Below are 10,476 nucleotides of genomic sequence, written 5' to 3'. Positions count from 1 at the left end.
CAAAAGAGAGTAAATATCAACTCAACTATGAAAGATGTTAACTACGAGGCATCTTTGTAAAATCTTTCCTTACCTGTTTTAGTGAACTTGAGTGGGTGTATAGCTTCACCAATCCCCATGTAATGACCAGAACAGGAGAAAATGAAATCATGAGCCATCCAAGACCATAAGCCCAGTCTGGATATATGTAAACATTCTTATACATGAGGGGCTTATAGCTGGCCAGATTAAAAATGAAATCTCCATAAAAGCAAAGGAAAGGTTGAGTAAGCAAGATAAACTGATGATGATGATGATGAAGGTTTAGCTGAAAGATGCTGTGCATAAGTATGGAATAAAACACTTAGGGGCATGCTGTTGTATGCTGTTGTAGGAAAATAATCAACCGATAAGGTGAAGGTGGTATGATGTGGCCCAACAGGAAATGAAAAGTTACTTTCCGCAGCTGATTATTTTCTTGTAACAGCACATTCTGAGATGTTTCCCCTTATACCATAGCCAATGCTAACGCTTTTATATTTGTAAAAGAACAACACATCATAGTTTTTACTCATTGATTGTCACATTGAATGTTGTGGAATAGCTACAAGAAAGTTAGTTCCTGTTAAATTATACTGTAGTTATAATGAGATAAGGTATAAAAGAGAGGCAGAGATGCAGTTTTTGTTTTTGTTTTTTCACACTTTTTCACCAGTCTCTCTTTTTTCCTTGTCTTAATTTTGTGTCCAGAGCTTTATCTCTGGCTATTACAAAACACAGACAATGGAGCCTCCTTTTAAAATTCTAAATTAATGTCTCCTCACCAAAAATTTCACACATTTTAAAAATCCATTTATGTGGAACATCTGCCATACAATAGAAATGATAACATATTAGAATATGCGCATTAATATAAACCTGTGCTTTTCCTTGCAGCTGACGCTACTGTCTGAACTGCTCGGAATCGTGAATTCAACTGTGCTGTGGTATGACGTAAGATGAATAACTTACAAGGCACATCAGTGGTGTGAAATAACACCAGCAGTATTTGAAGAATGCACTTGGTGGTTTATCACACATGTCCTCAATGATGTTAAACATGCGATCAGCTCCTGATTTGAGGGACATTCAAAATAAGGGGTGTTTACTATATTATGTTTCTTGTATACATAGTATATAGGAAAAGACTTGTATGAAATAAACAATAACACCTACCAAAAATCCAGCCAATTACTACAGTTTCAATCAGACCCATAAAAAGTAAGCAAGCACCACTACTACCATAATAATCAATAAGTTGGAGGATGTAAACTCCTCCCTAGGAAAAGAACAAAATAATGAAAACATAATCTCTGTGCCTTAGAAACATTTTGAAAAAATACAATATTTCAAAAAATATTATAATAATAAGAAGAGTACTGAACTACTGTACATTAATTAAAACCCAATTTATTAGGTATCTCTACACTATACTTGGTACAGCAACATTTTTTATTATGTAATTACACACACTTTTAATCAGGTTTTATCAGGTACACCTATATCAGCTCCCAATCTGTCCAAACTCCTGACCAGCTTTTTCATGAGTGGATAACCACCAGCACAGCCTCATTATGATTCATCCTGTCATCCATTCTTTTGTTAGTCTGTCTTTGCAAGCGGATAGGAAGGGTTCCAGAATGGGCTTTAGGCCATGTCAGAACGCTATACAATTTTTTTGCTGAGAATTACTGCTGGCCCGCCTTGGCTTAGGATGTTTCTGAATACATCCAGTCATGTACTACCTACACCTCTACCAAGTGTGTTCATCCCCTTATGAAAAACTGGCTACCAGTATTCACTTTTAGAGTATGAACAGTGTTCCTAGTGAAATTGGGAATAACTGTGAGTCTTACTTGAGGACAGTATCCACAATCCACTTGGAAGACAACTTCAAGTAATTCAGAAGGTTTTTGCATAGACTGCCACAACACTGAGTGAGCTTATGTCCTCCATTTGTCATAATATCCTTTGACCCCTGTGTCCTGGGATATCAAGCACTGCTATTCCCATGGAACCCTATGCAAATAGTCAATTCACCTGTGGTTTCCTGGTTCATGCAAATGGCTTCAACTGACAAAAGCAGTAGATGATCCTTTACCATAGTGATCAGGTCAAATTCCCACCAATGGATTGGCAGCAACTCCTTACAAGGGATCTAATAAACTCAGCCTGCAATTCAACGATCTATTTAGGGCCCTCCAGAAGATTAAGCATGTTGTTTACTGTGATTCACCATCTTTTCATGCCTCTTGTACATGGTGCTTATGGTAAAATGATCAATGAGTGTAAGCACAAGGTATGTGTACCTAATAAACTGGCAAATTATTGTGTATCAGGTACATGTGCACCATGTGTGTATTATTACCTGGGTTGTCATTAGAATCTGAAAGCAGAAGCAGGCAATGCAGAAGAATAAAAGAAAGAGCTCCCTCCTGTAAGGCTTCTGTAGTACAGTTGGGAACATATCAATTGCAGAGGATGCTACCAGCTCAAGTCCAACAAACTAGAGCTATAAAAGAGGTCAGGTTTTTTTTGCAATGTAAAATTTTTTTTTACAACCATGCAAGAAGCTAGCAAAACCAAAAGCCAAAAGCCCAACAACTTCCTACATTACCTGTGAATCCAGGCCCAATAAAATCAACATGATAAAGAAGCAGGCTGACAGTTGTGGCAGAGGCATCATGGCTACTGCATGAGGGTAGGTTATAATATAGGTCATAATTCCAAGACAAGCAAAACATTGCAATCATTATCTCTTTTTGCTGGGTGCTCACCTATAGCAGTTGGTTTTGTAACTATTGTAACTTCTAAGAACAGATAAGCTGCCAGTTGCCAAACCGTAAGAGAACAAAATCTGAGTCCCTGCATCAATTCAAACCTACAGTGTGACATTCAAAGAATTTTTTTTTCAATTTAGATTTCATCATACAGTATGTGTCTTGTCTCAACTATGGTCAAAATAACTTGACAGTCATGGCTCCACTACCTGTGGGTTTGTAAGGCGTGAGGGTTGTGGGTACAGATAATACTTTATACCATTCGTCACACCAGGTAAAGTTAGATCTCTTAAAAGCAGCACGAACATCATCACATATGGAAAGATGGCTGTAAAATACACTGCCTGACAAAAATAACATAGGTTACAGACACACTTCTACAAAGAGCCAATGTTTTGTTTTGCTTTTTTTAAAAAAGTCAAATAATTCTTATTGTGTACATTTATGTTAACTGTGAGTTTGAAGAATAATTTGTGCAAATATTTAGCAAACCAAAATCTGACCTTTCCAGTTGACTTGACCCCTTTCCAGATGCAGAAGTAACAGGCCACCCAACTAGCCAGTAAACAGAGAGAAATCTCCCAGTGCAAATTACCCAGTATTTCAATGTCTTGGGATATGTTCAGCACTCTGCCTCTGGTAGTCATAGAAGAAATGTTAGTGAAGTAGGTGAATCTATATGATATACTGTAAGTATTTTAAATGATAGTTTTTATGAACTTACTCCCATAATTCAATGACAGAAGAAATACTGAAATTTCCTTGAGTGTTGTTGACAGTCACATTGATCTGGTTGGATGTGAGTTCTACACAGTTCACTAATAGGTACAGAGAGAGGAATAAAAACAGGAGGCAATCCAAAAAGTACATCACTACATATTAAACTATTGTTCTGAATGACAGATGTGATTCACTGTCCTTCAGCTAGAAGGTGCAATAGGTTTATTACAATGCTCATGATCTGGGAAAACCCTTCAATGTTTACCAGTTACACACCTAACTCAGTTGGCCTCAGCCATTCTATGAAGGGTGGAAGGGTGGGGGTCATCAAATACATATATATATATATATATATATATATATATATATATATATATATATATATATATACTTACATACATACATGCATACACACAGTATCTCACAAAAGTGAGTACAGCAGTCAAAACACAGAAGATGCAGTCTATGCTGGACAAGATAATCGAGGTTAAACATAAACTAAAGTCGAGGCATGGAACAAGAGCAGGACACGAAAACAAGACCGCCTAGCATGCATAACGCATTCACCATTACATTCAGTTATACGAATAATACTGCGCGAGGTATAAAGTAACACGAGGGCTTTAAATAGCAAACATAATCAAGCTGGAACACAGACAGCTGGTGCAAATAAAGACACACCCTCGAACATCAACCAATGCTTAAACAGAAGGAGGACCAAGACCAAAACAAAGGCACGTGTCCAAATGCAACAGTTCAGTCTTGTGCACGCGTGCTCTCTACAGCCGCCCGTGCATGTCGACGCTGCAGTGCCATCTGCCAGCGAGAGCGTGACAACCCCTCTTAGTTATAACCTAGTAACTTAGCATGACATAAAATAGTAGCAGACAACTGCAGCTTAGATAATGGTCTTTGTTGGGCCTTTTTAGTTGTTACTCTTAACTGAGTTCAAATATGTTTAAACTGTTGTTTATGAATGTTCAAGTGTTTTGACCTATTGTCAATGAGTTTCACTGCATGCCAAATGAAACCATTTTCTTAATTAGAATTGAGGAATAAGGATCTTTGGTCCTGTATGTCACTGGTGTTTCATTGTGTCACTGGTGTAACTGTGTGTTTTTTCTGTATCGTTTTCTGTATCATTAAATATAATGTGTCATGTTTGACATGATGATAATATTATATTCATTACACTCAAGAGTTCAGATTCCAAGGATTGCATCATTACTTGTTTAACAGTTATTTTTTTTAATATTTTAATTTTTATAGGAAATTCATGGTTGTGCAACTGAAAAAACATCATTAAGCACCAAAAAAGAAAAAAATCATTAAGCTGTCATTCAAGTGTATTCATACAGCCAAGGATTTAAGTAATAATGTGGTCAAAGTTTAAATGTTAAAAAAAGAAATACATTTTAAGACATTCTGCCATTCCAAAAGTGCACGTTTCTGTAGAATTACCCATATAGTAACAGTAATAGAGGCTTGAGCCATTGATGTGCAGTTATTGGAGAGAGAGAGAGAGAGAGAGAGAGAGAGCAGGGTTTTTTTGATAATGAAAATAGATAAATAAATATTGATACTTGTTCAGTGGCTTTTCTGTCTCATTACTGCAACCACACATGCTCATGCTCTCTCTCTCTCTCTCTCTCTCTCTCTCTCTCTCTCTCTCTCTCTCTCTCTCTCCAATAAATGGCTCAATCCTCCGTCACATTACCACCTTGGATGCACAGTATTTTTCTAATAATTCAATTATTATGTTATTTCAATTAACTTGGCAAAATGATATGGAACTGTAATGCAGTCAAGACCTGACTGGAACTACTTTAGCTCTACTTCAGAACATATATGTAGGTTCTTTTTATCTGTGAGGGGCAAAAGTATGTGAATCTTTGCTTTCAGTATCTGGTGTGCCCCCCTTGTACAGCAATAACTGCAACTAAATATTTCCAGTAACTTTTGTTCAGTCCGCATCATCAATTTGAGCCCCTTCCTCAGTACAGAACAGCTTCAAATCTGGGATTTTTTGAGGGGGGTAGTGGTGGCTTGGCGATTAAGGCGCAGGGTTACTGATCAGAAGGTAAGTGGTTCAAACCCCAGCACTGCCAAGTTGCCACTGTCAGGCCCTTGAGCAAGGCCCTTAACCCTCTCTGCTCCAGAGGCACTGTATCATGGCTAACCCTGCACTCTGACCCCATGCTTGGATATGTGGAAAAAAAAGAATTTCACTGTGCTGTAATGTATATGTGACTAATAAAGACTTATTATTATTCATTATTATGCATGAGGATGTATGCATATTTCAGCACACTCCTGACTATGCAGGAACCTCTAGTGGTAAAAAAAAAAAAAAAAAAAAAAGGATATAAATGGTGAAAAGTGTAATAGTGGGTAAACTGATTATGAGCCGCTTACATCCCACATACTGTCTATCATATCAGCATAATTGAGAAAGGAATTAATCATTTTGGTGCTCACAACCATGCAGACAAATGCAGATGCAGACAGGTGACAGCCAAAGTGTAAAGTAAAAAATTGTAAAGACACATCTACAGACTGATTAGGATGATGATTTGCTTAAAGATTTGGCTCATGCAGCTTTGCAGAGGGAGGAGCATGCTTTAGGCACCGCTGGAATCTCTATGCTGAGAGTGAAGAGTGGATCATCAGTCGTCTTTGTTTGCACAGTGCAATTTCACTTGATCTTTATTTCAAGGCTTTTAGATACGGGCACATTCCAAAGAGAAACTAGAGACAGGTCTGGCATTTCCCAATCACCTGCAAGTTCAATAATGACACATCTTACCTTCATTCATATCACTCAAACCATAATACATTACATTACCAAAACTGGCAGCAGAAAAGATAGCAAAAATGAAATAAATTTCCATGCCAGATTTCTAAATTTAAATAGATGTTACCCCATTCTTCCTCCAAGGCATTTGCAAGTTCTCGATTATGTCTGGGGGACGCATGGCTACACGTGGTTTGCCACTGCAAGGACGATCAGATGTCCTTCCTGTCTCCCTGTCGCACTGTCTTAAACATCTGACATTACAGACATTGCAGTTTATTGCTCTGGCCACATCTGCAGTCCTCTTGCCTCCACGCAGCAGGACTATGGCATGTTCACGCAGGTGAGCAGACACCTAAGTATTTTAATTCTGGTGTTTTTCAAAGTCAGTAAAAAGGTCTCTTTAGTGTCCTAAATTATTGTAACTGTGACCTTAATTATTGTCTACCACCTGGAAACGGTTTCTGTCTTAAGGACTGTTCCACAAGGGTAATAATTGTTTATGGTTCATTGAACAAGCATGGAAAACATTGTTTAAACCCTTTCCAATAAACATCTGTGTGTGTGGGATTTAGCAATGGCTAATGCTTACAGTTGTGCATAAGCACGATGTGATAAATACCTTGTATGTGCAATATGTTCTTGCACATACTATGGCTCTTAAGCACACATTTTTACCATGTCCTATGCCATAAATAAGACCCCAGGAGCTTGCATAATAATAAAAAATAAAATGTCAAAACGTTTTCCCAGACCACCACACACATTACTGATATATAAAGCATCCGGTCTCAGTCTATGTGCATCTATAAGCCATTTGTGTTGTACCTGTGTTCCTATTTTGTTTGTGTTTCACAAGTGATCCATGGTAACTGGGAGCCCAAAGACGCTATGAAGTAGAAAAGACTCCAGGCCAGAATAATATTATAAGAAACTCAGCTGTACAGTGTAGTTACACAACCTCCGTGACCTAAACCTGCAAAGAGTAGTTCGTTTTAAAGTTATAGTACATCAGCAAATACTTCTGTGTAAAGTCAAAAGCATGCAACTAATGGAGGCCAGGCATATTCTGTATCAACAATTACCATTATTTATATTAGTAATGACTTTAGATGCATTCTTTGCAGAATAAAGGGATAAATAAATTAATTACCTTCTGCTAATGGACAGAGTCTTCCCCAGGATTTTACTGGACTCTGCTTTGTGTACTGGCCGATACAAACGTCCAGCACAAAGAGCGGCACACCACAAGTCACAGCAAACAGAATGTAAGGTATCAAGAATGCACCTACACAAACAAATAACACAAACAAGGCACATAAAAATGTTATGTTGCTTCACTGCTTAGATCATTTTGCCAACCTTCAGGTATTTACCTCCTCCATTTTTGAAACACAGGTATGGGAATCTCCAGACGTTGCCCAGACCAACAATATTTCCTGCCACAGCCAATAGAAACTCCACTTTATTGCTCCATTGACCTCTTTCACTCAACTCTTTATTTCCAGCTGTCCTTTTCTCTGATTTTTCCATTCTTCAACTCAGTCACAGAACACCAGAAAACCTAAATGCTGTGCTATGTTTGAACAAAAACTTCCTAAGAATCATGTGCAACAGTCACATATTATATCATCTGTGAGACAATGCAAAAAAGTATTCAAATATTCTGCAGAAAAAAAAGTGCATGCGAACAAAAAGTAATAAAATCTCATTCTGGGGGGGAAAAAAACTGCATGCAAACAACAAAGTATTCAAATCTCATTCTGGGGGGAAAAAAACTGCATGCAAACAAAAAAGTAATAAAATAGCATTCTGGGGGAAAAAAGTGCATGTGAACAAAAAAGTATTCAAATCTCATTCAAAAAAGTCCACGCCTGTTCAGCTTCATGAGACTTGGGGATAACAACTCATAAAAATGATGTGATGTAACATGCAGTTGTAACACATGTATGACATCAAAAACACAATATCAGTAAAGATGTGTACATAGACTGGGATGACAACAGAACAAGACTGATTATAAAATTACACAAAGACGACAGTAAGAATGAGGGGGTGCTAGCTCCTTAACTGTAAATTTATCTCTGGTAAGTACTTTCTTGTTTTAAAATACCAGGAACTGTTCATGATACTACCAGATGCATCCGTTGGTGATTTGTCAAAGAGACATCTGTCATCTGAAAAATAAATAATTCAGGTGCTTTCTCTTTCATGATATTAACTAATAAAATAATAAACTTGTCTGAAATCATGTCATTACGTTTGGTGCGCAAATTATTCAATGGGAAATTTCAATATGTAGATTTTTAAATTTCAGTAACTGTTAATGCACAGAGTAAAGTCAAAATAAATACATAAATCAGTAAGTAATGAAATAAACAATTTAATTAATTAATTAATTAATTAATTAATTAATTAATTCAACTGATTTCTTCACTCAGCTTGATTGTTCTCCTGCTGTTGTCCTTCTCAATATGGAAATTTCTATGCATCGTTTTTCTTTACAAGCTAAACCAAATGTGTTCAGTGTAGAAGGGATGGATAAACAAATGGTATCCAAGAATAAAAAAAGAGCAAAGAGGAGTTTAAAAGTTTAAAGAAATGTATATATTTAAAAAAAAAAAAAATCAAATAAAATTGGATATTGGGTCATATAATAGTATAAATAAATTGCATAATTGTATATATTGTGTTCTTAATTTTAATCTGTAATTTATTCACTGTTTTAGAGGGAAGAGGTGAAAGGCATTACTTCTTGCAGAGGCACTGGTATTAGATAACGAAACAGTGTATTAGGTGTTGAATTAAGCATGTAGGACTACAGACCCTGCATAATTACCAACAGTTTTAAGGATTTTGGTCAAATTAAAAGGAAAATTCACTGACTAGGTGTCAGAGACTACTGTGACAGAGACACAGGAGGAGTATGAAAAAAAAGGGTTTGGATGCCCTTGTAATTGTAAAGTTTCAGAACTTATTTGAACCTATTAGAAATAACAAAAATTCTCCAATTCTTCAAACCTTGTGCTAACACTCAACAACCATATGCTGCTCTAAGCAGCTGACTGAGGAACTGAAAATGGAGCTACATAATGCCTACACAGGAAGGGAAGGCCATAAAAAGATATCAAAGTGCCTCCAGCTCACAATTCCCACTCTCTGATTTTTTTTTTTTTAAACTTTAGATAGATCTGGCTTTAGACTGGCAAGAGAAGCAAAGCAAATCCCCCATATGACACTAAGAACTTGCAGGAAGGTTTAGCTAATACCTTAAACAGAGTGGTGCACCATTCTACTGTGCAGCATTGTTTGCACAAACATGATCTGGAGGCAATAGTCATCATAAGGAAACCTGTGACCTCATTACAAAAGTGAATGTCTCATGCAAAACAAATATCTACTGTAGATATTTGCTGCATATGTACACAAACAACAGACAGAGTGTTCCGTCCTGATGCTTTAAATTTAATAGAGGGAACCCTCTTGTCTACTGGGGAAAAGTCAAACTGCAAACTGACATGAAAGTGCAATTTATAGCAATGGCTATTTTCCCAAATGCAATCGGTGCAAATGACTGAACTCATATTGCTATAAGGACGCCTAGTCTGAATGAATCTGCTTTTGTCAAATGCAATTTCATGTTTATAAAAACACAAGTCATTTTCATTCCCTAATCCACATAGTTCAGAAGCAAGACACTACAGTACACTACATTTGGAACGGCCAGCGGATTCACCAGCTGGCAAGATGTACACCACTGATGAACATTGCTGTGTATACCCAGCCAAAAATGCATATATATAATTATTTTGCCAAATTTGCATAATTTTTAATGGCCATTATTATGAACATGATGATACTAGAAATACTGAAATTTATTTGAGACATGGTGTGATAGTTATATTGATCTGGGTTGATGTGAGCTCTACGCAGTTCACTATTAGATACAGTAAGAGAGGAACCAAACAGGAGACAATGCACGGAATGCATTATCTTTACATATTAAAGTGTCAATCTGAACAACAATGTGATCAACTCTACTTTTGCTATCGGTTTGGAAGGTCATTAGGTTTATTGTGATGCTCATTTCTATTAAATGTGCATTTGCTTCTAAAAAAACAACAATAACAACAAATGGGCAAAAATATGAGTAATTCAGGTGCT

At 36.8% G+C, this 10,476-nt stretch overlaps 1 pseudogene; it reads right to left on the bottom strand.

Moving 5' to 3' along the window:
• Positions 1–868: 868 nt before the first annotated feature.
• On the bottom strand, positions 869–8,188 carry LOC128622872 (sodium- and chloride-dependent GABA transporter 2-like; annotated as a pseudogene).
• Positions 8,189–10,476: the final 2,288 nt, after the last annotated feature.

The sequence above is a fragment of the Ictalurus furcatus genome, chromosome 18 (genome assembly GCF_023375685.1).
Source record: "Ictalurus furcatus strain D&B chromosome 18, Billie_1.0, whole genome shotgun sequence".
NCBI classification, from domain to species: Eukaryota; Metazoa; Chordata; class Actinopteri; order Siluriformes; family Ictaluridae; genus Ictalurus; species Ictalurus furcatus.
The sequence above is the reverse complement of the archived record's forward strand: the minus strand, read 5'-3'. Positions and strand labels throughout refer to the sequence as shown.